The sequence below is a fragment of the Neopsephotus bourkii genome, unplaced genomic scaffold, assembly GCF_033783945.1.
Source record: "Neopsephotus bourkii isolate Nb327-2 ecotype Australia unplaced genomic scaffold, CSIRO-AGI_Nbou_v1 NB_1542, whole genome shotgun sequence".
In the NCBI taxonomy this organism is placed as follows: domain Eukaryota; kingdom Metazoa; phylum Chordata; class Aves; order Psittaciformes; family Psittacidae; genus Neopsephotus; species Neopsephotus bourkii.
The window spans coordinates 5,661,724-5,675,087 of record NW_026902018.1 but is presented as its reverse complement, the minus strand read 5'-3'; the positions used below and the strand labels follow the sequence as shown (position 1 = coordinate 5,675,087).

General features: G+C 45.8%; 1 protein-coding gene across 1 annotated transcript in view; it reads right to left on the bottom strand.

The window, feature by feature from the left end:
- The window catches only part of TOP3B (DNA topoisomerase III beta), a 297,002-nt gene extending 284,755 nt beyond the window's left edge, over window positions 1-12,247 (bottom strand). The window contains exon 1 of the mRNA XM_061370796.1: window positions 12,237-12,247. The gene's annotated coding sequence lies outside the window, so the exon portion shown is untranslated. The remainder of the gene's footprint in view (window positions 1-12,236) is intronic.
- Between the last annotated feature and the right edge of the window lie 1,117 nt (window positions 12,248-13,364).

Genomic DNA, 13,364 nt, shown 5'->3' with positions numbered 1-13,364 from the left:
GGCAGGAAAAGCTTACACATGAGCCAACTCTGATCCTATCTATGCAACTTTGCGTTGCTCCAGGGGTAAAGAGACTGTAGAGGTGACTAAACTAGATGTCAGAGGGAATCTCCCAACACCACCAAAGCAATCCATTCAGCATTTTTTCATTCCTTCTGCCTGCCCTTAGCCTAGTGGATGCAGCAGTAGCTATTCACAGAGCTCTGCCAACCAGCAGGGTGTTTCATGCCAGCTCATGCCATCAGAATTTGTACTGGACATGCGAGTCAACAGCACTCAGCTACTACATCTCTTGGCTTTGTTTTTTTCTTCATCTGTGGTGTTTAGTTAGGGCATCTGGCCATATTTTCCCACATCTAAAGCTTTAAAGCAAATTGGAAAGTTCCACGTATGTTCAAGCAAGAGCTGATCACTCAGGCAGAACAGCACAGCAAGATATACATTCCCTTCAAGTGAGTGGAATTCTAAAGGCAAAGCACTTAAAATTGACAAAAGGTCATTATTTTTTATTCAATGTTTAATTAACACATCCAATTTACCTCCAGTCCCACTGTTGCAAGGAAGAGCTGAAGAGCTGACTAATTTGAGGGGTTGTTAAAGGATTAAAGAAATTTGATTAAAGATAATAACTTCCTATCGTTCATTCATTAGATCTTTAGAGCAATCCATCAGCCATGGTAAAATGTGTGATGCTGCTGGTACCTGTCCTATCCTCTCAAGTGAAGAACAGGTACTGCCTTAACAAGCACCTCATTCATTCTCGAGTTTTCCTTGGGGAAGCCCTACAAGGGTTACCGCTGGAAACAAGATCACTGAACTCATCAATGAATTTGTCATGGAGGGCTCACGCCGTTCTCCTCTGGTGTTTTGGGAGCTTTCTTGAAGTCCACACCAGGCTGGCCAGCATCCCTGCAGGATGGAGATAACACACAGGCCTAAGAGAAACTGAGCCAAGCGGAAGCACAAATGGCTGGAGTCCTCATTCCAAGTGCTGACAGACACTGCCGTGCTCTGATTTATCCTCTGGAGCCTTTTTAAGGGCACACATTGAAATGACCTCCCCACGTGCCTCCACCAGCAATCATCTGGTATGCCACAGGTGTGAAGCTGTTGCTGCTCTTAACATCATTAAATGTTCCACCAGATGAAGAGATGAATTCCCTTTGTTCCTCGGAGATGGAGTTTCTTTCATTTCCTGCATAAGGATGCAGTCCACACTTCTAGTCAAGGGAACAGATGATGTAGGCCTAGAGGGTAAAGGTGCATTTGCATGGGAAGGTTTATCAGGTATTTTTGCACAATTAATCATTTATGCCCATTGGGCTGTACATGTCTGTTAACAGCAGTACTTTTCTGAGGGTGTGCTCTGTTTCACAAGAGCTAAAGAGAAGAAAACCACCCTTTCAAATCCCTCTTCTCTCAGCGCATGGACAGCATCACCTTAAAACCAAAGCTGAAAGAAAGGACCCCGATTTGGCCTATTTGCATATGTGATTATGTAAATCAACCTACTGCTGCTTATCCCATGGCAGCAGACCTGCCATACTAGGCTGCAGAAGAGCCTCCAGGTCTGTGCCACAGTGGAGAAGAAGATTGGATTATAGAAAGGGACATATGCGTGAAAACAGGTCCTAGCTGCATATTCACAGTTCATCAGCAGGCACATGTGAAAAGTGGGGTTTAACCCTTCACTGTGAGGAAGCAGGGAAGAGGAAGCAGTGCAACGACCATAGAGAATGCTTAGGTATAATGCAGCAGCCTCCATTTGAACAGTTTAATACTTGAAAATCTAAGTATTCTGTGACCACTCAGAGAGCAGCCTGCTGTGTACAAAGGGGTTAATGTTTTTAAGCCATCGGAAAGATTTCCAGCCCCAGGATCATCACAAGAAGAGTTGTCTCATTCACATATCACTGTCACCATCTGATAGGCACACACAATCTGCTTGCTGCTCACCAGCATGTGCAGCACTTACCTCCTGAGATGTATGCTCTGCATAACCACACAGCTATCCTGCACCCCACTGCTGTCTAGACCATCATCTCTCTTCATAGCTCCAGCCTTCCAGTTCCATCCTAGAGATGCAGCATCTAAACTGATGCTAGCTGCGCTGCCCGCATGCTCAGGACATGCCACAGCCCTCTACCCCTTTGTTCATACTATGGGCCTGCCTGCTGAGCACTACCCAAACACCTCCCCCAGGGGCCAGGGTGTTACAAAGCAGCTTCTCTTCTCTGGGAGTCTCAGCAGCACTGCTGGGGTTAACACAACCCCAGACCAGTGTATCTAAGCATCTGTAGGAAGTGGAACGTTTTTAATGCTGTGAGGAAACTGCTGTGTGGACTGGAGGACAGGAGCAGAGAGACCAAGCTGTCTCCATCAAGAGGAAATGGAAGCAGTGTTCAGGGATGCTTGGAAAGTGACAAGGAGTCACAAGATGCATTTTGCAAGCTCAAATAAACTCTTACTAGGGCTAATGATGCACATTTCACCAAAAAAAAAAAAAAAAGGAAAAAAGAAAAAGAATCGGCACTTCTAGAGAACACATCCGATATGAACCAGCCATCTCCAAGGACTGATTTTAAACTGACTACAGGAATAAGTGACAGTCACTTTAGGGTTCCAAGAAATGTCCCGAAGAAAAACTAAATCTCTATCTGGATTTCTCTTTGTTCTGAGATTTGAACTGAGGCTGGTTTTGGCCAAGAGTCACTCAACTTTTAAAGCCAACTTTGCACAATCTGAAGTTTCTAAACCAGGGCAAATAAAGCAGATTTGGCAGAGTTTGAGTTTTCTTTGGAGGGATATTGCACACGTGACACAAACTCAAAGCAAAAGGTGTGGGGCAGGGGAAGGAGGGTTGGTTTTGCTTTGTTAATCCAGCCACAACTAGCAACACAGGGGGATTTTAGCAATACTGTAGGTTGTCCAGACCAGTAATATCTCTTCAGATGGTGCTGGCTTTTTCTACACTGGGTCAGCCACCCTAACCTACCCATTGTGAACATAGGGAAGAGCACACTGAGAGGCAGTAGCTGACACTGGCTAACTCCATCTCGTTTTCCTACTGCAAGCAGGAATGAGGTGAGAACAAACTGTGCTGAGTCAAAGCCCAGTTTAGTGAAATGGTAGTGTTATGCACAGCCCTGGCAGTCCCACAGCACTGCACTTCCAGTATCTGCAGTTTGAAATGCAAACTAGTAAGATAAAATTCCTTTACTTACAGGATTCCTCAACATCCTCCCAATTATCAGGTTTCGATGCCCCTTAAAGACAAGATCAAAAGCAGGAAGCTGGGGTATCTGGATTATATCTGTACTCTAATCCCGCAGTTCAGATGCCACCCTCCTCTTCTGTGGTGGCAAACCATGCTCAGAATCAGGGAAACAACCAACTGTTTCTTTTCACTATCTTTATAGCTAAGACAGAGGCTTAGCTGTGGGGTTTCTTGCAGCCCACTGCACTGCTTTAGCCATGGCACTGTACTGATTCTGTGGTCAGAAGGATGACACCATAAGAACAACATCCCTCTAGCTCCAGCAAAAAATATTCTGGCAACTTACAAGACAGTTATTAAGCTTCCACTCAGTTGTGTTTGTTTCCTCACAGTGGAATGCAGGGCATGTGGTGGTGGAGTCCAAACAGCCCTAGAGGGTTGTACATGACTGCCAGTCATGGTCACTCTGGAGAAGAGAGATAAATCAAGAGAAAGGAAGGAATCCAGCTGAGGAAAGGAACATGCATATGGACAAACCCATCCCACTGAGCACTGCAAGGAAGAGCAGTGTGCTGAGTTCAACGCATCCTTAGGGACAGAGCTTGGCAGCAATGAGAAGGACTTGGCTAAGGCCTCCTTGGAATTAAAGCTGGCGAGAGGGGTCAAGGACAGCAGAAAGAGCTTTTTCAAATACATGGCAGGTAAAACTAACACCAGAGGCAATGTAGGCCCGCTGATGAACGGGACGGGTGCCCTGGTGACAGAAGATACAGAGATGGCAGAGTTACTGAATGACTTCTTTGTCTCTGTCTACTCTGCTGGAGGCAGTCCTGAAGAGCCCTGTACCGCTGAGACCCCGGATGAAGATAGGTCAACGGAGCGGTCTGCCTTAGTCGATGAGGAATGGGTTAAAGACCAGTTGAGCAATCTGGATATCCATAAATCCATGGGTCCAGATGGGATGCACCCGCGGGTGCTGAGGGAACTGGCTGAGGTCATTGCCGGACCGCTCTCCATCATCTTTACCAAGTCTTGGGAAACGGGAGAGGTGCCTGAGGACTGGAGGAAAGCAAATGTCACTCCTGTCTTCAAAAAGGGCAAGAAGGAGGACCCGGGTAACTATAGACCGGTTAGCCTCACCTCCGTTCCTGGGAAAGTGATGGAACACCTTATACTTGGTGCCATCTTAAGGCATATCAAGGATAAGAGGGTTATGAGGGGCAGTCAACATGGCTTCACCAAGGGGAAGTCGTGCTTGACCAATCTCATAGCCTTTTATGAGGAAATAACACAGTGGATGGATGATGGCAGAGCGGTGGATGTGGTCTACCTCGACTTCAGCAAAGCGTTTGACACGGTCTCCCACAGCATCCTTGCGGCTAAATTGAGGAAGTGTGGTCTGGATGATCGGGTAGTGAGGTGGACTGTGAACTGGCTGAAGGAGAGAAGCCAGAGAGTTGTAGTCTATGGGGCGGAGTCTAGTTGGAGGCCTGTGTCTAGTGGAGTGCCTCAAGGGTCGGTACTGGGACCAGTATTATTTAATATATTCATTAACGATTTAGATGAGGGAATTGAGTGTACTATCAGCAAGTTTGCTGATGACACTAAGCTGGGAGGGGTGGCCGACACGCCGGAAGGCTGTGCTGCCATCCAGAGGGACCTGGACAGGCTGGAGAGCTGGGCGGGGAATAACTTGATGAAATATAACAAGGGAAAGTGTAGAGTCCTGCATCTGGGCAGGAACAACCCCAGGTTCCAGTATAGGCTGGGGAACGACCTGTTAGAGAGCAGTGTAGGGGAGAGGGACCTGGGGGTCCTGGTGGACGACAGGGTGACCATGAGCCGACACTGTGCCCTTGTGGCCAAGAAGGCCAATGGCATCCTGGGGTGTATTAGAAGGGGGGTGGTTAGTAGGTCGAGAGAGGTCCTCCTTCCCCTCTACTCTGCCCTGGTGAGACCTCATCTGGAATATTGTGTCCAGTTCTGGGCCCCTCAGTTTAAAAAGGACAGGGACCTGCTGGAGAGAGTCCAGCGCAGGGCAACTAAGATGATTAAGGGAGTGGAGCATCTCCCTTATGAGGAAAGACTGAGGGAGCTGGGTCTCTACAGTTTGGAGAAGAGGAGATTGAGGGGTGACCTTATTAGTGTATATAAATATATAAAGGGGGAGTGTCACGAGGATGGAGCCAGGCTCTTCTCAGTGGCAAACAATGAAAGGACAAGGGGTAATGGATACAAATTGGAGCACAAGAGGTTCCACTTAAACCTGAGAAGAAACTTCTTCTCAGTGAGGGTGACGGAACACTGGAACAGGCTGCCCAGGGAGGTTGTGGAATCTCCTTCTTTGGAGACATTCAAGACCCGCCTGGACACGTTCCTGTGTAACCTTATCTAGGTGTTCCTGCTCCGGCAGGGGGATTGGACTAGATGATCTTTTGAGGTCCCTTCCAATCTCTAACCTACTGTGATACTGTGATACTGTGACTTTGGATGTGCTCAACAGCAGTATGAGCTGGCTGCTGGCAAGGACCATCAATGGCACCATTTGCATGTTATGCTTCTCTTTTCCCTTCTTTGAATGCCCCTAATAGGCTTGTACCAGTCCAAGTTACCAAGCCCACACATACACCAAACCTCTTCTCTCTAGTTTCTTCAAGGCTGGACATGGACCTGTTGCTGTTAACATGTCCCTGCGAAGGCTCAGGAGCAGCTCCCTACAATCCCACTGATCTCTTGCAGTAAGGAACTGACAAAAAGATGGGGATGTAACTGTACCTGCAGAGACAGCCTGGCATATTTAAGCTGCACCAGCTGGAAAAATGACTGCTGAATACCAGGAACTGCTTTATCCACAGGGTTAGTCTAAGGCAGCTCTTGTCAAACTGACCAAGTGCTTCATGCCCTTATAGTAGGGTACTTGCTACCCTCCACTCCTCTGTGTGCTCCTTCCCAGGAGTCTTGTGGCACCAGATAAAACAGCCCAAGGTCAGAGTGTGTTCTGAATGGCAGCACCCATAGTGCCCTGTCCCTAGCCTGAGTGAGAGCATCACTGACATGAGGCATCCAGCCCAGCCAGCCTGAGAGATTAGACTCCAGCAAAGTCTTCCCATTCCCGGCTGGCTGTCTCCCATGTGGCGACGCACAGCACTATTCACCCGACTATTGGCCCAGCCCAGCACTGTTTTTATTAGAAAACACTAAGGCAAGCCTTTCCAAGCCTCAGAAGAATCATCTTGTAAAGATCTGGGCTTGAGATGCCAAATGATTGCTGCTTTGGCGGAGTCTGCACATTCATTTTTTATTGGTCACAAACGCTTTCCAGATGCTGGCACGCTGGCTGCAGATTGCAGCTCTGGGGACTTGGCTCCCAGCCCCAGTCACTTTGTTAAACTCTTGACCTGCTGTGGGTTAAAAGAAGCAGGGAACGGGACTGAGTCACCATGAGGGCACTGCTAAGAGAGTGCGCTCTACACAGCAAAGACCCATTTCAGCAGCTTTCTGCTCTCAGCTGGCATGGAAAACATTTAAGGTGGTCCACAGCAATCCAGCTCCGCTGCCAAAGCTGGTGACAACTGCAGCAGAACACTGCTCCAGGGTTTGGGAGCAGGGACAGAGAGGCTGCCCTGCAGCTGGATTTTCCAGCACTGCAGCCCATACAATTTCCATCCTTTTTTCCCTCTGCACAAGTGGATTTCCCATCCCTACTCCAATACTAAAGCAATCCTCTGAGCCAGAGCCATGTGCAACATCACACTGAAAGCTGAAGCCAGGAAACCTTCCTTGGGTTCAGGTTTCAAGACAAGCCTGAAGCTTGTTCATCAAGGAGGTTTGCAAACCTTGGGGCGGGGGGGGCCCCCCCCCAAGGAGTTTCTGGATCCTTGGTTGTTACAGGATGTCCCAAATAGGGAAGGGGAAAGAAAAAGAGGAAAAGAAACAAAAAAAGAAGAGAGAGAAGTGACCAGCAGAAGGAAACACAGTTGAACACAATTTTGATGGAGCTATTTGATATTTTTCTGAATGAAAAAGATTCCCTTTTAAAAACATAGCTGTTAAGAATCATTGGGAGTTTTTTCTCCCCCTCAGTAGGGGAATAGATTTTTTTAAACTGGTATTTTGCACGTTTTTGATGGATTCCTCAACTGGAATTCTTCTGCAGTTGATGACTTTCTTTAAGCTCAGTTTTCAAGAAAAAAAGCCCTCTCAAAATCTCAGTTCAAAGAGAACACTTTGAGCTGAAACAAAGATTTTTCATTCTGCTTTGAAATATGCAGCCAGAAGCAGTGTTTCAGAGAATGTATTTCCATTCAGAACTTCAGGACAGAAAGGAAATCAGTTCTCGATGAGATCTACTAACCTGAGCTTTTGTGCAGTTTCCCCTTCCCCAGCTCACGGAGCAGAGTCCCTCAGCATGTCCTCTGCCCAGAACATCACCTCAAGGTGCTCAGCCCCGCTCTCCTATCAACTCCCTTCACAAAATGCTGCTAAACCACAGCCCTGACCAGCTCCTGATCTCTCTGCTGGGGGAGATGAACTACGCTGCACTGGAGGTCAACAGTGGACAGGACACTGATGCAAGAATGCAGATTAAGGGCTGGAGATGCACAGAAATTCATGAGCTCCCCCAGCACTCATGCAATGATGTGGTGGTGACAATGCCATTAACACCTGGTCACTCGTCTGCTACTGCTTCAGCTGGGAAAGCTGCTGGTAGAGGTCTGCTTGCTCCTCTCCACACACCCCAGCAGCATCCTGAAAGATGGAGACCTTTCAAGATGCAGAGAGAAGCAGGATGCTGAGGGATGGATGGCTGCCTCACCACTCCGGTTGTTAACTTCTAACCTTCCTTCAGACCTCTGTGGGGGCTTGATGTCACCCACTGGCCATTCGTTAGAGCAGATGGGGCCTCAGGGTCTTGAGCAAAACAAAAAAAGAAGAGTGAGTGAGCAAGTCCTTCTGCTCAAGCCTTCAACAGCCACCCAAGGAACAGAAGCCACAGGCAAAGGTTTCAGTAGAAGCTGCTATCTGCCTTTGTACTCCTCTGGCTCTAGAGGCCTGCCCACAGCTCTCCTGCCCATGGTTGCAAGCAGTGCATGAGCCCTTCAGCATAGCTTGCATATGTAAAAAGCTCTGCAGTCCTGAAGGAATACTGGGGGAAGGTTTTATCCCATGGAGCTGGTCCAGTGATGCTAATTAAATCATCACATTAGAGCTGGGAGCTTTCTTGAGTAAGTGTTACCACTTGAGCTGAATCCCACCTCAGATCATGGCCAGGTGTGCTGAGTAGACTCCAGAGAGCCCTGCCAAACTCATTCCAGTTGTGATGCTGAGGCCAACTCTAGCACAGACTCTAGAGATTAATAAGAGTGGAACAAACCAGTGTAAACCTGAAACCTTTTAGATTCAGCCAAGTGGAAATCCAGCCTGACTCCCCACCCAAAAACTAACAACTGAGGAAAAGAGAGAAAGTTTTACATGATAATCTATCCAATGTTACACAGACAGGGTTTCTCCAAGGACATTATGTAATGTCTCGTAAGGGCTTTCAGCTGAATTATCAGGTGACTTGCACAATTACTGAAGAGAAAACCAGAATCACAGGTGAGCAGTGGGTGTGAGAATACACATCTGCCTGTTTTACGTGAGCAGCAGCAGAAGGGATTCAGATTCAGTGAGATGTCATTGGAGATAGGCTCATGCTACAGACCTCAGAGTTGACAGCCTGCAAAACCTATAGCTATTTAGATCTGACATTCTGGTCCAGGCTTGTGTTCTCCTGTGCTAGGGAGAACAACTCCACAATCCTTTGTAGAAGGAGAGACTCCTCAAGGTATTTTCCTACCTGCTCACAACTTCAGGTCTTTACACCGGGGATCACTGTTCTGGGACTGAGTATTTGTGACACAAGGATACAAGAGAGAGCTCTTGGCTGTTTCCTCTTCCACAGCCCAAGGATGGGAAGGACGAAAACACCCCAGATGAACTGACACTACATAGATGTTGATATTTACTTACCTGGTATTCTCTCTCCCACCCCTTTCACTCACTGAGAGCTGCAGGGACACAGGAGGAAGGACATGAGCAAACACAGCCGGTACATGAAATGATATAACCCCTCATGCCGGTTTACTGACTTCTGTCTTAAACTCTGCTGACAGCAATGAGAAAACCAAAACCAAACCCACCAAACCAGAAAAAGCATCACTTGTTGCTGGGAGCCTGCTCCAGAATCTCTCTCTTCTGATGGTCAGGAACCTTCTAATTACAGCCTAAAGTTCCTTCTGACTAGATGATACCCATCTGCTCCTGTGCCAGTGTTGCCTTTAGTGTAAGCACTTGTTCTTCCTGGCACTTACCCTCCCTTTTCCTCCTGTCCTAGTGTATTTATAGAATTTCTCTCAGCCTTTGCTTTGTCAGACTAAACTTTTTATCGAGGGAAGATTTATCTAATGGGTTATACATTTGCTTTTGCCATACACTGGTCTGCATTTGTCCAGCTTCAATGCCTGAATGGAGCAGCTTTGCTTTCAGATCAGCACTGTCCTTTTAGCGCACCACTGAAGAGGTACCTTATACATCCATTAAATGAATGAATGCTCTATTGCTATGCAGAGTGCTTTGCAACAGTATAAATACTCACATGAAGACAAATGTACAAAGTACTGTCACCCATGGTAGTAATTACTGTAACAACAGGTAGATATCAGCAACAAGAAGGCAAGAGAAGAATGAGGTGGATGGTATTGAGAGCTGTTTGAAAGAGACAAGAAAAGGCACTTGGCAGAATGAAGAATTAAGTTCCAGAGAAGTGGAGAGAGCCAGTATTGCTCTTCAGCAAGCCCCCAGGCAACAAACCAATGGTGGACTGCAATACAAAGAATTTTTCCTAAAGAAGATGAAAAACAAAGTGTTGCCAGAATTTTTACATTAAAATGTCTTTTCTGTAGACAGCTCTAATAATATCAGAGTAATTCTGCACACGGGATCATAAAATTGTAACACAAAAAACTTAAATCCTTCATAATCCCCCACTTACACCATAATCAAATTGCTACTATCATAACCCCATTGTGGTAAAACCAGCCAGACCAGCGAGGAGAATGCCTCTTGGGCGAGTACACAGAAGTCTCACATGATGTTGGGATGAGATAGGAAGCTCTGTCCTGCCTGCTTTTGGATTCCATCAGTCCTGTAATATGGCTCATACGCATACTACCCTCTCTCCTGTGAGTGCAATGCAGAGATACATATGTGAACCGAAGCCAGTGTATGCAGCTGGCTTAAATACATCTGTGAACTGCATTCCCAGCAGAAATTGCCTTAGACTCCATTTTCTGGCTAAATTATTGCTCACATTTTGAAATAGTTTCTACTGGAGACATTTTTAAAGCTAGATTTTGTACATGGGTATAAATCAAACAATTCCATTGACAGCTGACAGATTTCTTCCAGATTTCACTGGGGCAGTTGATATAAAATCTCAGCATTTCATGCTCCTCCCAAACTCTGCTGTGAAGTCCTGTTGGTTCACTAACTTTTGTGTTTCACCCAAGAGGCAACTGCATTAGACTAGAGAGTGAATAACTCTGAGTTAATCCATTACACTGTGTTGTTTCCTACAGAGAGACAACTACACAAGAACATAGCCTATTGTAATTGAAGGTAAGTGCGACTGATAGGTAGAATTCTAGGAGATACAGTTAATCACCCAGGAAGCTTTAAAACACATTAATATCTCTTTCCAGCTTTACATTTCATAGATTCAAAGACTTTACTAACTAACCACTGCAGCAAGCCACCAGCAACACCTACTGTTTAAATGATGGGTGTCCTACCAACAGCTCTTCTGCTCCCCCTAGCACTTGTTCCTGTTATTGCAGATCATTTATTCAATTGCCAATTACTACTAATTTGACAGTGTTCTGATTGCAAAGCTCAGTTTCACCCTCCCACATGGAACCTGTGGGAAGGGAGGAATGGTGAAAGGAGAGTCATGAGAAGATTCTCCTGAATCAGGCTTGGGAAGAGCTGGTTTCAGCTCACCCCTACACACACTGGCCCTCACCACTTGCAAGGAGTTGCAGAGCTTGCTCATCCCAGGGTCCAGCACAGGAAGATCATTTGTTTTTCTCTCGTTCTGGAATCTCATCCCTGTTGCGTTCCTCTTTGGAGTCAGAAAAAGGTATGGTGCTATTGTTTATGCCTGGATTTGGAATCTCAGCCTTACCTACACCTGCATATGAACACACATACACAATACATAGCAAGAGTAAACAGTTCATAGGAGAGCTCCCTGAAATTATTCCACTTTGAACTCTGCTAAGTATCATCACGGTTATTATTATTATTACTACCTTAGCAGGTTTGCAGGACACAGCATTGCTAACTCATGGATTCAGCAGATCTCAAACCTCAGCTCTGGTGCCTCTGTATAAATGGACTACAGCTTCCTTTAGCTGCCACTCCAACACAACACATCCCTACAGACCAGTGGGAACTTCCAGCTCAGAGCTCCTCTTGGATCAGGGCATGTGCAACACCGACATCAGCACTTGCATCAGTAATCTCACTGCTCACTCCTCTTCTCTATGGCTCACTGTCTATTCTCACGTTCCCATCTGGCTCTTTGTAAGTCAGTTTCACCAGTACCAAATAAATTAATGTACACATCCATACTCAGATAACCCAAACCTGCACCTATATCGTGAGAGGCTGGGAGGCACCTAGAAAGGAACAGTGGGTTTGGGGATCCCTATCAAGAGGCAAAGACTGATGTTGATATAGCCTCATCCTTAACGAAAACAAGAAGGGGCTCTAAGGATGAGGAGAAAAAGAGAGACTTTTAGGGGACAACCTTTGAAAATAACTCTAAGATCTCCAACAGACACACCATTTGGGTTCCCTGTGGTTAAGGCAGGAGAAGACTCCTCAGAACACACCCCAGGGTTAGAGAGATAGGAGTATGACTAATTCTAGTGCATCATACCTCTGTCCCTATAAAAAACAAGGAATGAACGTTGACTGGCAGGCGGCAACCAGCAGTTTGGGACTGGGACTTTTCTTACTGTCATCTCTGCTGACTGGGAAACAGATTTCTCTTCTACACATTTCCTACTTTCATTCTCTATCACTCCCTTCCTCTGAAAGTGTAAAATGAGCCAGTTGGAAAGCAAAATAAGAAAGAAAAAGATGATGTTCATTAGAACCTGGGGAGAATATATCTACCTACAGTTGCAGGGATTGGCATGGATTCCCGCCCATAAAGATAAGCCTCCACAGCTATAGCTCTAGGAGGTGAGATGTTCCTCCAAGCACGATAGGCCTCAGTCCAGTGGATAGTACAAAGAGAACAGGGATTTCCCCAAGACTGGTACATACTGTATTAAGTTCCACCTTCAGGCAGTGTATAATGGGTGAATTATAAACCGTTGAAATCTAGTTTTCTAGTACAAACATTGGTAGATCCTTGAAACAGTCATATTGATATAACCATTACACCAGACAGCATTGTTTACGAATGGCAATAAACTATAATCCACCTTGATATTCTAACACTGTACTATGATTACAGCTAAACCAAATATTACACTGAACTAATGCAACTAATTTAGCATATATAAAACTCTTAGCTTAATTTCAAGTTTCACAGTTGCAGAAAGCGCCAAAACAAACTGAAGTTCACAGGCAGAACAAAAGGAAACAGAAGGTTATACAACCATCAGTCTTCAAAGAGAAAAAGGGAAAAGACGGGCAAAGGGAATCACTTTACAGAATTGGAAGGAAAAGAATCTTGGAAGGGTTATAAAACAACATGGTTAAAATGGTCACAAAAGTGTTTGATTTCCCTTTCCTCTATAGGATTAACAAAATAAGCAAACCACACATGTGCAGTGACAAATGATTTGGTCTAATTTGTTTAATGTGTATACCTTTGGAGAACACACTAAATAAACTTTCAAAACAGACTACACTGCTGTTTCCTGCCGTAGCAGCAAGAAGCACCATAACTGTACTATGATCTGCCATGTGCCCTGGAGGACTGTTCAGACCATTCCACAACCTTTTTCAATGTCCTTTGGAGCTTCAAGAAACACGGTGAGAAGGTTTACAGAGCCATGATAAAGCCTAGACCATCACAAAGGTGCCCTAG